Source organism: Molossus molossus, unplaced genomic scaffold, assembly GCF_014108415.1.
Source record: "Molossus molossus isolate mMolMol1 unplaced genomic scaffold, mMolMol1.p scaffold_m16_p_4, whole genome shotgun sequence".
NCBI classification, from domain to species: domain Eukaryota; kingdom Metazoa; phylum Chordata; class Mammalia; order Chiroptera; family Molossidae; genus Molossus; species Molossus molossus.
In genome coordinates this window covers 22,513,326-22,529,176 of record NW_023425377.1, presented here as the reverse complement: position 1 = coordinate 22,529,176, position 15,851 = coordinate 22,513,326, and positions in this window count along the sequence as shown.

The window sequence follows — 15,851 nt, the reverse complement described above, 5'->3', positions numbered from 1 at the left end:
ATATTTACAGGTAAGAAGAAAGAAATGGAGCTGAATTTTGACTCTAATCGGTTCCACTTTATTTGATGCAGTTCAGAATATGTCCACCAGGGGGCAACATCACCCCAACATCTCAAGGCTAGGGTCAGTGTGAACCTCCCCTCAAAAAACCCAGCTGGTAGTTAACGATGGTGGAGTACAAAAGCTATAAAGAAGAATATCAATAAATTAAATAATATGAATAATAAAATGTATTTCTCACTCTGAGGCAGGCCCTCTGCTAGTCAGTATGTCTGTTACTCCTTGTAACAACCCTCTGAGGTAGGTATTATCATGGTAGGCAAAACCTGGACATCACATGCAGAGGTTTGAAGTTGGACCCTTACCTCACACCATATACAAAAGTTAACTCCAAATGATCAAAGACCTAATTTAAGAGCTGAACTTTGAAACTATTAGAAGAAAACTGTAACAAGTGCATATCTCCATGACCTTGGATTTGGTAATGGTTTCTTTTTCTTTTCTTTTTTTTATCCTCACCCAAGGACATTTTCCCGTTTTTTGTTCAGATAGAGTGGGAGGGAGAGAGGAAGAGAGAGAGAGAGAAACATCGACGTGAAAGGGACACATCAAGTGGCTGCCACCCACACAACCAACCAGGGCCGGGGACAAACGGCAACCGAGGTACGCGCCCTTAGCGGGAACCGAACCCGGGTCTCTCTGGACCACAGGCCAATGCTCTAACTGCTGAGCCAAACTGGCCAGGGCGGTAATGGTTTCTTAAATATGACATCAGAAGTACAAGCAACAAAGGGAAAATAGATAAATTAGTCTTCCTTACAATGAAAAACTTCTGTGCATGAAAGGACACTAACAAGAGAGTGAAAATACAGTCCACAGAATGGGAGGAAATATTTGCAATCTTATGTCTGGTAAGGGTTCACTATCCGGAATATATAAAGAACTCCAACAACTCAAGTTAAAAATGAGCAAAGAATTTGGGTTTTTTTGTTTTTGTTTTTATCCTCACTCGAGGACATTTTTTCATTTTTTGTTCAGATAGAGTGGGAGGGAGAGAGAGGGGGAGAGAGAGAGAGAGAGAGAGAGAGAGAGAGAGAGAAACATCGACGTGAAAGGGACACATCGAGTGGCTGCCACCCGCACAACCAACCAGGGCCGGGGACAAACTGCAAACGAGGTACATGCCCTTAGCGGGAACCGAGCCTGGGTCTCTGTACCGCAGGTCAACGCTCCAACCGCTGAGCCAAACCGGCCAGGGCAAAAAATGAGCGAAGAATTTGAATAGACATTTCTCCAAAGAAGATATACAAATGGCCAACATGAAAATATATCCAACACCATTAGCCATCAGGGAAATGCAAATCAAAACCACTTCATACCTATTAGGATGGCTATGATTTTTTAAAGGAAAATTATTTTGAGTCAGGCTATAGAGAAATTGGAAGCCTCATACATGGCTGGTGGGACTATAAAATGGTGCAGCCCCTGTGGAAAACAGCTACTCAAAAAGTTAAACAATATATTGCCCGTCCGGTGTGGCTCAGTGGTGGCTGAGCATCGACCCATGCACCAAGAGGTCACCAGTTCAATTCCCAGTCAGGGCACATGCCCAGGTTGTGGGCCTGATCCCCAGTGCGGGGCATGCAGGAGGCGGCCGGTTGATGTTCTCTCTCATGGATTTTCTGTTTCTCTCTCATTCTCCCTTCCTTTCTCTCTAAAATTAATACAGAAAAAAATCAGTTAAACAGTATTCACAACAACCAAAACTGGAAACAACGTAAGTGTCCATCAACAGGTGAATGGATAAACAAAATGTGGTATATACATACAGCGGAATAGTGTTCAGTTGAAAAAAGAAGGAACGCAGTGCTGATAAATGGTACAACAGGAATTAAACTTGAAAACATTATGCTAAGTGAAAAAAGCCAGACACAAGAGGACAAATATTGTATGATTCCACTTATATGAAATATCTAGAACAGGCAGATTCAGAGACAGAAGGGAGGTTCGAGGTTACCAAGAGCTGAGGAGAGAGAATGGGGTTATCGCTTAATGGGTCCAGGGTTTCTGTTGGAAATGCTGGAGGCAGATAGTAGTGATGGTAGCACGACAATGTGACTATAATTAATACCACCGAACTGTACACTGCAAATGGTTAAAATGGCAAGTTTTATGTTACATATATTTTACCACAATAAAAAATACATATACAGCCCAGCTGGTGTGGCTCAGTGGTTGAGCGTCAACCCGTGCACTAAGAAGTTGCTGGTTCGATTCCCGGTCAGGGCACATGCCCAGGTTGTGGGCCCGATCCCCAGTGGGGGGCGTGCAGGAGGCGGCCGGTCGGTGTTCTCTCTCATCAGTGTTCCTATCTCTCCCTTTCCCTTCCTCTCTCTCTAAAATCAATAAAGAAAAAAAAATTTTTTTAAAATACATATACAGCACTAAAGGCAGATCTTATTTTTAAAAATTGAGATGTACTTCACATACCGTAAAATAATGCTTAAAAAAGCACAGTTGATTCAGTGCTATTTAGTATATTCACACAGATGTGCAGGTATCACCACTAATTTCGGAACATTTTATCACCTCAAACAGAAAGCTCATGTCATTAGTCATTCCCCATTCTCCCTTCTTCCCAGCCTCTGGCAAACACCACGCTACTTTCTGTTTCCACAGATCGATCGCCTTTTCTGGACCAGTCACATAAATGCAGTCCTACAATCTAATCTTTTGTGTCTGGTTTCTTTCACGGGCCGTAATGTTTTCAAGGTTCATCCATGGCGTAACGTGTATCTGCGTGTTCTGCTGTGGCCGAGCCATTTCTCAGTCTCACCAGCAGTGTGGGAGGGTTCCAGTTTCTCCATGTCCACATTAAACTTGTCATGTTTCTTTTCTTTTTTTTTTCATGATTTCTATCCTAGTGGGTGTGAAGTGGCATTCACTGTGGTTTGTGACTCACATTTTCTTGATAATAATGACGAGCATCTTTTCATGTGTGTGCTGGCCCTTCTTTGGAGAAATGTCTATTCAAGTTCTTTGCCCATTTTTGAATTGGGTTGCATGTCTTTTTGTTGTTGAGTTGTAAGAGTTCTTTATATAGTCTGGATACTAGACCCTTATCAGATAGGTTATTTAGGTCTTCGACCTATTTTGAGTTAATTTTTGTATACCCTGTGGGGTTGGGGTCTGATTTCATTCTTCGGGATATGGATAACCAGTTGTCCCAGCACCTTTTTTTTTTTTTAAGAAGACTGTTCTTTTCCCCTTTGAATTGCCATGGCCCCCTTGTCAAAAGTCAGTTGGCCGTAAATATAAGCATATACGTGTACCCTCAATCCCATTCCACTGGTCTGCAGCCAGTCTCACACAGTCCTGACTGCTGTAACTTTTTAGTACTCACTGAAGTCGAGAATGATTCCTCTGCCTTTGTTCTTCCTTTTCAAAATCTTTTTCGGCTGTTTGGGATCCCTTGCATTTACATGTGAGTTTTCGGATTAGCTTGTCGGTTTCTGTGAAAAAGGTAGCTGGGATTTTAATAGGGATTGTGTTGAATCTGTAGATTATTGGGTAGTTGCCATTTTAACAATATGAAGTTTTCACCCTCGGCCATGCCAGGCTGTGCTTATACGGTGCAAGATGGGCACAGATTCCTTCCCTAGATGACCCCCAAACAGCCCCATACATCCTCTCTCCCTCAGGTCTCTCCCTTCTCCTCCATCACCACATTTTTGGAGGCTCACTTCCCCTGCCTGCCAAATTCGTAGCCCTTAAATCTCTCTTCTTACAGGAAGTCTTCCTGGCTTGCCTGTATATACTCTGTGATCAGAGATGATATATCCAAGATAGCCATTTAAAAATATAAAAATATCATATTAAAGAGCATGGTACAATAATATAGAATATGATGTATGGATTATATTAAAGGTACATTTATTATAGTGTATACTTCTATGATCACAGGGTATATATTTTATTATATTGCAGAGAGGTATATTATAGGCATTCTGTTCTGCTGCATAGATTTATCAGTTAAGCATAATGTGATAAAGCTGAGAAGACCCATCTAGTCTCTTAGTTCCTCTCTAACCCATTTTACAGATAGGCAAATTGAGGCCCAAAGGCATAGGCTATGGGGTTCAGGTGACTTTGAGGAGCCTTGGCCCCTATACCCCTGCTCCCTTGAAGGTAAAAGCACTTGAGACAGACCCACCCAGCTCTCTAACTGCCCAGCTCATGGCAGCTTGTTAAGGATGGGAGGCAGAGGGAAGTCCTCAGGGGCCAGCCCAGCCCCCGGGCAGCCCCCAGCCATCTGCACAGCTGGAGCTGGTTACCCAGCTGTTTATGGGTCTTTGCCTCTGGTGTTTATAGTTCCGCCTTTGGGTCTGCTTTGTGTCCCCACTAATTAGAACAAGACTCCAGGAGGTGGCGGGGGGTGGTGGGGACCACTGGACGGGGAGCGGTGGGCTGGACCTGCGCCCTGGCTTCTGCCTTGCCTCCTTCCAGCGAGGATTTCGGGCCTTTTACAAGGACACGGGACGGAGAGCAAGATGGCGCCGGAGGAAAGGCCGCGAGGAGGTGGCCCTCCAGCTGGGGGAGGAGGCGACAGCAGCGCCGGCGGGCACGGGACTGCGGCACTTCACACAGGCCGGACGCCGGGCCAGGCCCGCCTCTGCAAATATATATATATATGTTTTCTTTATTGATTTTAGAGAGAGAGGAAGGGAGAGGAAGAGAGAGAGAGAAACACTGATGAGAGAGAACATCGATGGCTGCCTCCTGCATGCCCCCCGCTGGGGATCGGCCCACAACCTGGGCATGTGCCCTGACCGGGAATCGAACCAGCGACCTCGTGGTGCGTGGGTCGACGCTCAACCACTGAGCCACACCAGCCGGGCTGAAAATATATTTTTTATCACAAAAGTTACAGAAACTCACTGTGGGAAATTGGGAGCACACAGACACACGAGAAGCAAAGGAACATGCCTGTCCCTCTGCTCTGCAGTAACTACTGCTCATGTTTGAGGATGTCTCCTTTCTGTCTGATGTATGAAGTCCTACTTGTAGAAACGAAATTCGGTTTTGCAACGGAATTGCAATAAACTGTCAACATCTTCAAGTGCTGCTCGATGTTTTCTACTACATCGGAAGATGCCGTTTCCATTGTACTGGGACACACGGTTATCATGAAGCCATCGCCATCGTCCGTGAAATGCACAGCCTCCGAAGCCAGTGTCCCTGCTGCCCTGGGGCCTGGGGTGAAACTTCTCTTTCACACGTTCTCTACGCACGATGTGTGGCGGGTCATAGTTTATTTAAATGATCCCCTCGAACTGGACATTGAGTAAGGGGTGCAGCTGTAGCTGGAAGCCCACGGGCAGCCAGTGTGATCAGGGAAACCTCCTGGAACCAAGAGCAGGTTGGGTTTCTCCCCCCAAATCTCACAAGTTCATCATAAACCATGTCCTCAACAACATGCTGGCAGGAGTTCCATCGGGCCGCCTCCTAAGTCTTGTTTGTTTTTATTTTTAAAAATTAATACAAGTAATACACATTCATTGCAGGGGGAAAAAAAAAAAAAAAAAAAGCAAGCCTAAGAAAATAAACATCACTTCCTAAGACCATGATCAGCGGTGCCCACGCTTTGGTGCATATGCTCCTAAAAGCTGATGCTCACTGGATGCCTGGTCTGTGCCCGTCGCACTGTCCAGTGCCTGGTGCCCGTCACAGGGGCATGTCCTCCCCACTTCACAGATGCTGCAACGCTGGCTTTTAGGTTTGGTGACTTGTCCACTGTCTCCTGGCTGCAGGGTGGCACAGTCTGCGTTTGGACGTGGGCCCCCCATTTCTGAGTCCACGCTCTTAACCGCACCCTGCTTCTTTTACCTGTTTGCCTCGAGGTTTCCCTCTTTCAACGTAATGTGTCCTAATCTGCCTTTTATTTTCTCTAAGAGATAAATTGTGACCATCTGCTGGTGTTATTACATTTCATCTACTGTTGAACGTGTGGGTTTAGATTTGTAGTATCATAAACAAAGTCATGCTGAACATTTTTTTTTTTTAGCGCCTCACCTGAGGATATTTTTTCCATTGATTTTAGAGAGAGTGGAAGGGAGGGAGGGGCAGAGAGAGAGAGGGAGAGAAACATCAATGTGAGAGAGACACATCAGTTGGTTGCCTCCTGCATGCACCCTGACCGGGGCCGGGGATTGAACCTGCAACCCAGATACGTGCCCTTGACCAGGAATCAAACCTGTGACCCTTTGGTGCACAGGCTGACGCTCTGACAGCTAAGTCACACCAGCCAGGGCTACGCTGAACATTTTTGAGGCTTAACCTTTGAGCATGTCCATAGTTATTTTCACAGGGATGCTTCTAACCACCCTTACTAACCCATCACACCAAAAGACAAGGGGGTCTAGGTGAGGGTACCCAGTGAAATGTGTGCACCCAGCTCTTGGCCGAGCAGTTCAGCTTGAGGGAGACACCTCGTCTGTGCGGCGCGTTCTTTAAACTGTCCTCCAGAAATTGTCTCTCCGCAGAGCCCAGAAAACTGCTGGATGGTGAGGAGCCAGAAGTGACCTGCTTGGCAAATGATCCCCATGTAGCCATGTGGGTGCAGCCTCCTCGACTCCACAGATGGCTGAGTTAAAAGAAGAGAGAAAACCAGTCTGAAAAGGTGGCATCCTGTCTCCAAGAGAGGGGAGAGGAAGCATCTCCCTCCACAGAGGCAGATTCTGAATTTGGGGCCAGTCCCATGAGGCCCCAGGGCTCTCTCCCAGAATCGCTGGGTCGGGGGGAGGTGCCCTGGAGCCCAGGAGGCCAGGCAGGTGTGCGAGGTGCTTGGCTGAGTCTCGGAGGACTGGTTAGCCAGGGTACAAACGGACAGGGTTCCAGGCAGGTGGAGGTGGGAGCAAAGCCTGGAGGTGAGGGACAGAGGGCCCTGGACTGCTGAGATCCTGGAGGTTTTAACCTGGAGACTGAAGGGTGGGTGGGGGTGAGGAAGGAGGGGCAGAGACTTTTGCTGGGCCCTTGGGGCCTTGTGCACTTCATCCCGATGGTGACAGGATAGCCACACTGGAGACATGACACGCCCTCCCTCCCCTCTGTCCTCAAATGCCCAGAAGCCTCTTCTCTGAGCCAGGCTGTGCCAGGTGCTGGGATGGAGGCAGGGAGGAGAAGGTGGGTCCTCAGGCCCTCTGGACAGGGCCTTAGGAAGCTCTGGGGTGGGAAAGGCATCCTGGCAGGGATGCGGGGAGCAATGTCCCCCATCTGAGAGACCCTCAGAGAAGGTGCTCTCAGGCAGCAGCTGGTGTGGAGGCAAGAACCTGGCCCAAGCTGCGGCATGGGGCCTCACACCCCAGCTCTGCCTCCTCCAGCTGTGTGGCTTGCACCCTTCTTTCTTACCCTTTCTTTTTAAAAATTTTTTTCTTTATTGATTTTAGAGAGAGAGGGAGAGAGAGGGAGAGAGAGATAGAAACATGGATGAGAGAGAGCATCGATTGGCCCCCTCCTGCATGCCCCCCACTGGGGATCAGGCCCACAACCTGGGCATGTACCCTGACCGGGAATCGAACCAGCGACCTCTTGGTGCATGGGACAACGCTCAACCACTGAGCCACACCGGCCGGGCTTGCTTACACTTTCTGAGTCATAGTTCGCTTACATGCGAAATGGAAACACTGATGGAAGGAGGAGGAAGACTGGATGAGACGGAGCACATGCAGAGCACGGCACCAGGCAGGGCTCAGCCAGTATTCCCATCACTGTCCAGCTAACCAGAAGCTCTCCTGCTGCAGTGGAGGTGGGTGGCAGGCCAGGCCTCCTGGTCGACCCCTTCGTGGAGCCGAGGTCGCTCCAGAGCTCCCTTTGTGAGGCCCTTTGAGGTGTGAGCTACAAAGCTGATTGCAACCTCTCCCCTCACAAAAGAAGTCATCATGGCGGCCAGCCCCCTTGCTCCAAAGGGGCCTCCCCCTTCCCCATTAAATCACGTCCATGACATCCCTGGCCCTGGCCCTCCAGGGCATACTGTGTGCCAGGCCCTCACTACATGCTAAGCATCACACGGCTGGGTCCTCGCCCTCCCCCACCAAGGGGCTCTGTCCCTCCCTTCTCCACGGGGGGGGGGGGGGGGGAGCCAAGGCCCAGGGAGGTTGCCCAGACAGACCACGCATGGCAGGGTTAGGACCCCACTCTCTTCCATCCACAGGCCCTCCAGCCCAGCCCCCACAGAGGTTCCCTCCCCCGCCCCCGGAGGCTGCCCACCTGGCCCGGCCTGCGGAGGTGAGCCGCCCCGCTCTCACAAGGCACCATTCATCCAGGCGGCTGCTGATCGAAACCATGTGTGGTGCGGCCGGCCAAGGTGGCGGCAGCTCCGGAAGCCGGGCCTGGCCGGGGGCCTGTGGGTGCTGGGAGGGCTGGGGGAGGAGGACCAGCTGACCCACAAGCCTGCCGAGCTGGGGAGACCTCCCGGGGCAGGACTGACCTCCCCCCACCCACATTCACACACCAAGGGGACCCTGAGCGGGGGCCCTGGCTCCGGTGCTGAGGCCAGAGAAGCGGGAGGCAGAGCCCCTCTCCAGGTGAGGGTGGGGAACTGGGCCGAGAACACCTCAGGCCCCTTCCAAGGCTGTTCTCGGCACAGTTAGACTGGGGTGTGTGCATGTGTGTGCGCGCGCGTGCGCACTGAACTCTGTGCAGGGCCTTGAGCCCTTGGACTCATGATCACTGCACAGTGTCCAAAGGGCCGTTGTGCAGTGGTTAAGACCACGGGCTCTGGAGGCTTGCAGACCTGCATTTCAGTTCTACCTCTGCTTCTTCCCAGCTGCGCCACCAAAGGCACGCTGCCCGCCTCCTCTCCCAACGAAGACTGAGGCCTGGTCAAAGGGCCCAAGCCAAGGTGGAGCCAGCTGTAGGTGCTCATGGCTGGCGTGCTGAAGGGCCATGCCTACCCCCTACCCAGGGCCCCCGACCTCCGAGTTGTGGCCTATCTGCAGTTGGGAGGGTGCTAAGCATGGGAGGGGGTTCTTCTGATGCCTGAAGGTGCCAGTTAGTGGGGGTGAGCAGGGGAGTGTCGGATCCTGGCTGGTGTGAGGTGCTGCTGAATTAGCCGCCCCTCCCGGGCCAAGAACAGAGCAGGACTTTGTTCACAGGGCCGCCTCCCTGGCACGGAGGCCCCCACAGGAAGGGGTGGGCAGGCCAGGCCATGGCCAACACTGACCGCAGTCTTGGCTGAGCCGGGACCCTTCAGAAGGCGCCCTGGTTTCCCAAGGAATGCACATTCCACTGGGCAGCTCGAGCCTCGTCCAGCCCGAGGCTGGGGAGAGAGACACTTTGAGGGCATTTGGTCCTGACTGGGTGTCTCCCATGGGATGCACTTGGGACATCCCCAAGGGTGGGACTAACCTCAGGATAGGAGCTCCCTGGAGGCAGGGATCCCCAGACTCCACCCTGCGCTCCAAGGCCCGGCCCGGGCTTCCAATATCACACCCAGAGTCCTCCCCCTCCTGACACAGCACAAGGCGGAGGCCAGGAGGAAGGGGGTGCCTGTGTCACACGGGGTCCAGGGACAGAGGTTTAGAGTTGTCCTTTGGGGTGGGCAGCCGAGGCAACAAGGAGTGAGCAGATGGTCATAGTGAGGAGGGAACCTGGGCTGTCCTGGGACAGCCCTCTACTTCCGGGCTGAGTGACAAGGGCGGCCACTTGCCCTCTCTGAGCCTCCGAGAGGAGCATCCGCCACAGAGGGCTGTGTTGGTCTGAGAGGGGCCAGGGTGTGAGCAGAGCCCGAGACCAGGGAGGAGTGTGCGCTGGAGGCCACTTGGGTTCAGACCCAGCTCCTCCTCGCTCAGCTTTGTGACCTTGGACAAGTCACTTTCTTCTGGAAAAAAGGATATTAAAAAACTTCCTCATGGGATTATTGGAGAAACAAAGTAGCTGACAGTAGTCATGGACTTGGCATCCCCTCTGGCCAGTGTGACGGCCAGTGTCCTGTGCCAACTTGGTTAGGCGGCAGCATTCAGTCGGGCACTTATCTAGGTACCTTGTGGGTGTGATTCAGGTCCATCATCAGTGAGCTTGCAGTAGGGAGGTCGTCCTAGGTGACCTGGATGGCCCCGGTGGGACTGGTCGGAAGGCCTCAAGGGCAGAGCTGAGGTTTCCTGAAGAAGAAGGAATGTCATCGGCGCTTGAGGGTTCCAGCCGTCCCTCCACGACAGACTGCCCTACTGGACTAGACAGTTTCCAGAGAAATGGAGAAACAGAATCAATGGAATGTAGCTGTATGTTGTACATTGCTTCTTCACACACACACGCAGGCTAAGCTGGAGATATCTAGACAACCTGCCGAACACACAGAGCTGATGGGGTCGTTCCAGTTTGAGTCCAAAAGCCCGAGTACAAGGAGAGTCAATGTTTCAGTTTGAGTTCAAATGCAGAGAAAAGCCAATGTCTCGGTTCAAAGAGAGTCAGGCGGAAAGAATTCTCCCTCACTGGGGGGAGGGTCAGCCTTCTGATTCTATCCAGGCCTTCACCTGATGGGATGTGGCCCACCCGCAATAAGGACAGTCTGCATTACCCAGTCTGCTCATTCCGCTGTTAATCTCCTCCAGAAACAGCCTCAGAAAAATACCCAGAATAATGTTTGACCAAATATCTAGGTACTTTGTGGCCCCGTCAAGTTGACACATAAAATTAACCCTAACCTATGGACTTTATTTACGCTTGCCTAGCTAGCCCCTACAGTTGAATAAGCCAATTCCCTGTCGTATCTCTTTTAATATGTATTTCCCACTGGCTCTGTTTCTCTGGCTGAACCCTGACTGATGTGTATAGTAAGCTAAGATAAGAATAATAATCATTGTTGTTATCATCTTCTCTGAGAAGTCCCCAACAGTGGGCCTGCACGTAGGAAGTCCATGGCAGAAGCCACGGAGCCCTGTCCCGTAAGAGAACAGAAGCCATGACACTTCTTCCACGACTCCACAGGGGTCGAAGCCGCAAAGACAAGGTCCTTCCCAAGCGCCCCGCACAGGCAGTGTCGCAGCCCCATGCTGTCCGTGACCAGGCCGGCCGAAGAGGAACCCCTTTCAGGGTGCCATTGCACGCCGGGCCCTCTGCTCAGCCCTTCACCGATTCCCTACCCTAGTCCGCCCAACAGCCCTCTGACATGGCTACGGGAAGTCTCCCCACTTTACAGAAGGGGAAACTAAGTCACAGGGAAGCTCCCTGAAGGATCTTGGCACTCTTGTTGAAAACCAGTTGAGCACACAATGCCCTTATCTCTGGGTACACAAGCCCCAGCCCACCTTCTTTCTTCCCTGGGGTCATTTTCCTCTCTGGCTGTAGCTATTTTCATATCCTCCACTCTTGGAACAGTTCTCAATATTCTGCCAGCCAAAGATATAACTTTTTGTATTAAATATTGAGCAAACAGCCCTGGCCGGTTTGGCTCAGGGGTTAGAGCGTTGGTTCGCGGACCAATGAGTCGCGGGTTCAATTCTGGCCAAGGGCACGCACCTTGGTTGCGATTTGTCCCCGGCCCTGGTTCGGGTTGTGCGGGAGGCAGCCACTCGATGTGTCCCTTTCATGTTGATGTTTCTCTCTCTCATCCTCTCTCTCCCTCCCACTCTATCTGAACAAAAATGGGGAAAAAAAGTCCTCAGGTGAGGATCAAAGAATATATATATATATATATATATATATATATATATATCAAACAAACAAAAATCAGTTGAGCATAGATGTAAGGATTTATTTCTCGGCTCTCGGATCTATTTCACTGATATGAATGTCTAGCCTTGTGCTGGTACCACACTGCCTTAATTACCGTGGTTCTGTAGGAAGTTTTGAAATTCACAAGGGTGAGCCCTCCTATTTTACCTTTCTTTTTTCAGGGTTGTTTAGCTATTCCAGATCCCTTGAAATTCAATATGAACTCTTGAATCAACTTGTCAGTTGGTACAAAGTAGTCAGCTGGAATTATGATAGGAATTGCATCGAATCTGTATATCAGTTTGGGGAGTATTAACAATGTTCATGGAGTCTCCCAACCCATGAATATATAATGTTTTCCCATGTATTTAGATCTTCTTTAATTGATTTCAGTGATGTTTTATAGTTTTCAGAGATAAATTTTGCATTTCTCTCTTGTTAAATTTATTCTTATGTATTTTATTCTTCTGGATGGTATTGGGAATGAAAATGTTTTCTTAAGTTTATTTTCATATTGTTCTTTGCAAATGTATAGAAATACACTTGATTTTTGTCTATTGATCCTGTATTCTACAAACTTGCTGAGCTCACTTATTAGTTCTAAGAGTGTCTTAGTGGATTCCTTGGGATTTTCTATACACGAGATCATGTCATCTGCAAAGAGAGATTCGTTTTACTTCTTCCTTTCCAATCTGGATGCCTTTTATTTATGTTTTTTCCTTGCCTAGTTGTCTTGACTTGAGTCTTCAATTCCATGTTCAGAGACTAGGCAAAGCCAGACATCCTTGTCTTGGCCCTTATCTTCAACAATGACAAGAGTGAGGAAAGATATTGGGTTTAGGGGTCAGGCAGACTCTGCTGTCGTCATGCTTTGTGACTCTGAGCAAGTGACTTAACCTCTCTGAGCTTAAGTTTTCTCATCTGTTAACATGGAGACTAGAAGAGTTGATCATCTCACAGGTATGAACACGTGAGATCCCTTATGTGAAATGCTTAGCTTAGATCTGGTCTCTTGAACAAAGCCAGGGACAGAGAAGCAGGGTGAGACATGCTAGGGAGGGTTAAGGCCTGGGTCTTCTCCCAGGTCCCCCCTGGGGAACCCCTTTCCCAAGGAAAAGACCCAGGACTAGGGGTTTGAATATGCAGGCTGGGCTTGGTAGAGCTTTGTGGGTTAGTAATAAATGGACAGGAAAAAAGATTCCATTACGCAGGAATGTCGGGGGGGGGGGGAGGAGCTGACACCCCTCCCAGCACCAGCCAGCCCTGCAGCCCTGATTGATGTGCCTTGCACCACAGCAGCGTCTGGGCCTGGCGGAAGGAGGCCCCTCCGCCACTCACCCCTCCTGGATCCAGGCCAGCAGCCAGATGTTCCTGGTCTTCGGGGAACTGGATGGGGGCAGGGAAGGCCGGCTGTGGGCCAGGGGGCAACCGCCCAGATCTCAAGGCTCTACCTCCTTCTTCTCAGCAGCTGGGCTCCCGTGGCATTGGTGCTGCTATTGACCTTTGACCAGTGTGGCCTGTCTCCCTGGGCCTTGACTCTATTCAGAATTGGGGATGGTGGTCCTCACCCACCCTGTTCCGACAGGAGAAGCACATAGCTACCCAGGAAAGTGCTTTAAGCTCCAAAGAGGAAAATGTCCCACCTGCCCAAGGCTCTTGTGTTATTCTGGCCAGAGCCACAAGAAGAGGTGTGGAGGTGTGACTGGGGCCTGAGCCATCCATGCAGTGGGGAGCTCCAGGCGAGGTCTCTGGATTTGTGATTTGGAGAGTGAATCTGAAGGTAGATTCAGGGCAAGAAGGTGGTGTTCCACCAGCAGGTGTTAAGATAGACCCAAGGCTTATCGCTTCATATGCTTCTATCAAGCACCATGGTTGTGCAAAGAGTTACACAACATCACCCCTGGGCCTTCTAATGATTTTTAGACAACAGGAAAAAAATGTGTATATATATATATGTAACAAAAAAAAGAGAGCCAAACATCACCCCAAGATTTACCATGTAGAATGATCAACTGCTGACACGTTCATGTAAATTCTTCCATTGTTTATATTCTCGGTCTCTGTGTGTAAGCATTTATGTACGCGCATTTTCCCCAAAGCGGGCTCATCACGTACATCTGGCTTTGTGGCCGCCTTCTTCCACTCTGGGGAAAGGCAGACCCAGTCCAGCGTGCCGCTGCCCCTCCACTGTGCGGCTGCCCGCGTTGCCAGGTTGGGGCGATTTTCCCGATTTCCCAGATACAGACCATGCAGCACTGGAGCTCCCTGCACCGACACCTTTGCACACGTGGGGATCATTTCCTTCAGATAAATTCCGAGATGCAAAACTGGTTGGTCAGAGAGTTTCTCCTATGGGACCTCTGGGGGTAGATGAGCAAACCGGCTTTCTGGAAGCCTGGACCAATTTAATTCACAGTCTCAGGCCCTCATTCTCTCAATCCCCCAACCTGCTCACATGCTCGCCCTGGAGTGTGCGGCCATGTCCACCTCGCCCTGGCCCCACCCATGGAGGAAGGCTGCAGCGGGTCCCCTGTGGGGCCCAGAAACACATTCTTTCCCACTGGGCTGTAGAGGGCAACGTGGGTGGGAAAATTCTGGACCTCGAGTAAGTCCTGTCTGGGCCTCACTTTGCCCATCTGCGAATTGGGCGAGCGGGTTTCACAGTTCTCTTCCAGTTCAGACTGTCTCTGAACGACAGCACCCCCTCTATGATTCCACCCAGCTGGCAGCGTCCTCCGTGACTTGCATGGGGACTGTGGCGGGCACAAGGGCAGGACATCCTTTCTGGGCGTTTACCCCAGGCACAGGCCTGTGCAGTGACAGGCCTGCTCACCACCGGCTGGATGCGAGAAAACCAGGCTTGGGTGAGCAGCATCACCTTCGAGTGGGCAGCCGGAGGGCTTGGCCGCCTCCTTGGGTTCTTGGGGAGAAAGGTGTGTGACATCGCAGCAGCAGCTGTGACCTCTCTGAGAAACATTGGAGAAGAGAAATGGACATGCAGGTGACCTCTCAAGGGTTCCTGGACCCCAAGAAACCTGTGAGCTTTGCAGAACCAGGCCCTTTCCATGGCTGTCCCATGCACACACTCTCATTCAACTCTGCACTCCAGCCCCGCACACCAGCTCCTCCCAAGAGCGTGCCAGCATTGTCTTCTCTGCACACAGGCACACACACACAGACTGGAGCCTACACTTCACTGCCTCCCACATATGTGATCCTACTTAGACGCACAATAATTTTAATAACACCTTTACTGAGCATTTACTATGTGCCAAGCACTTTCCAGGCCTGTCAATCCTCCCAACAACAGGCACTGTCATTAGCTCCCCTGCACAGAGGAGGTGAAGTCACTTGCCTGAGGTCACAGAGGTGGTAAGCAGCGGAGACCACCTTTGTCCTCAACATGTCAACTCCTCCCTGCTTCACCCAGCCCTTGGTACACAATCAAATAGAGCCCACTTGTCCAGACTCAGGCAGCTGGAGACGCTGTAAACCCAGGCTGTAAACCACTTTCTTGGCGTCCACATAGTCCCAGAGTTTCCCCCAGACCTGCTCGGAGCTGAAAGGCAGCCCCTCCCCCCAACTCCACGGCTTTGCTGAGTCCTTCACTTCTCCGTGGGACCCCTGCCCGCTCCATCCTTCCTCTCTCTGCCCTCTCAAGCCAACACTGAGGACCTACTTACTGTGGTCCTGTCACTGAGGTCACCGCTGGGTTACGGTGGGACGACAGCCCGGGTGCCCATCCCCCAGGGACTGGCAGCTCAGCCAGTCACACGAGGCCCAGAGGACAGGATTGCTCAAGGTCACACGAGAAGTGACAGCAGAGCCAAGAGCCCGGGCCAGGGCTTTTTTTTTTTTAATTCTCACACAAGGACATTTTTTTACATTTATCTTCAGACAGAGTGAGAGGGAGAGAGAAAGAGAGAAACATCAATGTGAGAGAGACACTTTGATTGGTTGCCACCTGCACAGGTCGGGGATGAACCGCAACTGAGGTACATGCTCTTGGCCAGAATCGAACCCGGGACTCCCTGGTCCGCAGGCCGACACTCTAACCGCTGAGCAAAACCGGCCAGGGCTTTCCTTTGGGGAGATGGCACTTGTCCTCCAGGAGAGCTAAGGCTTGTACGGTTTCTCCAAAC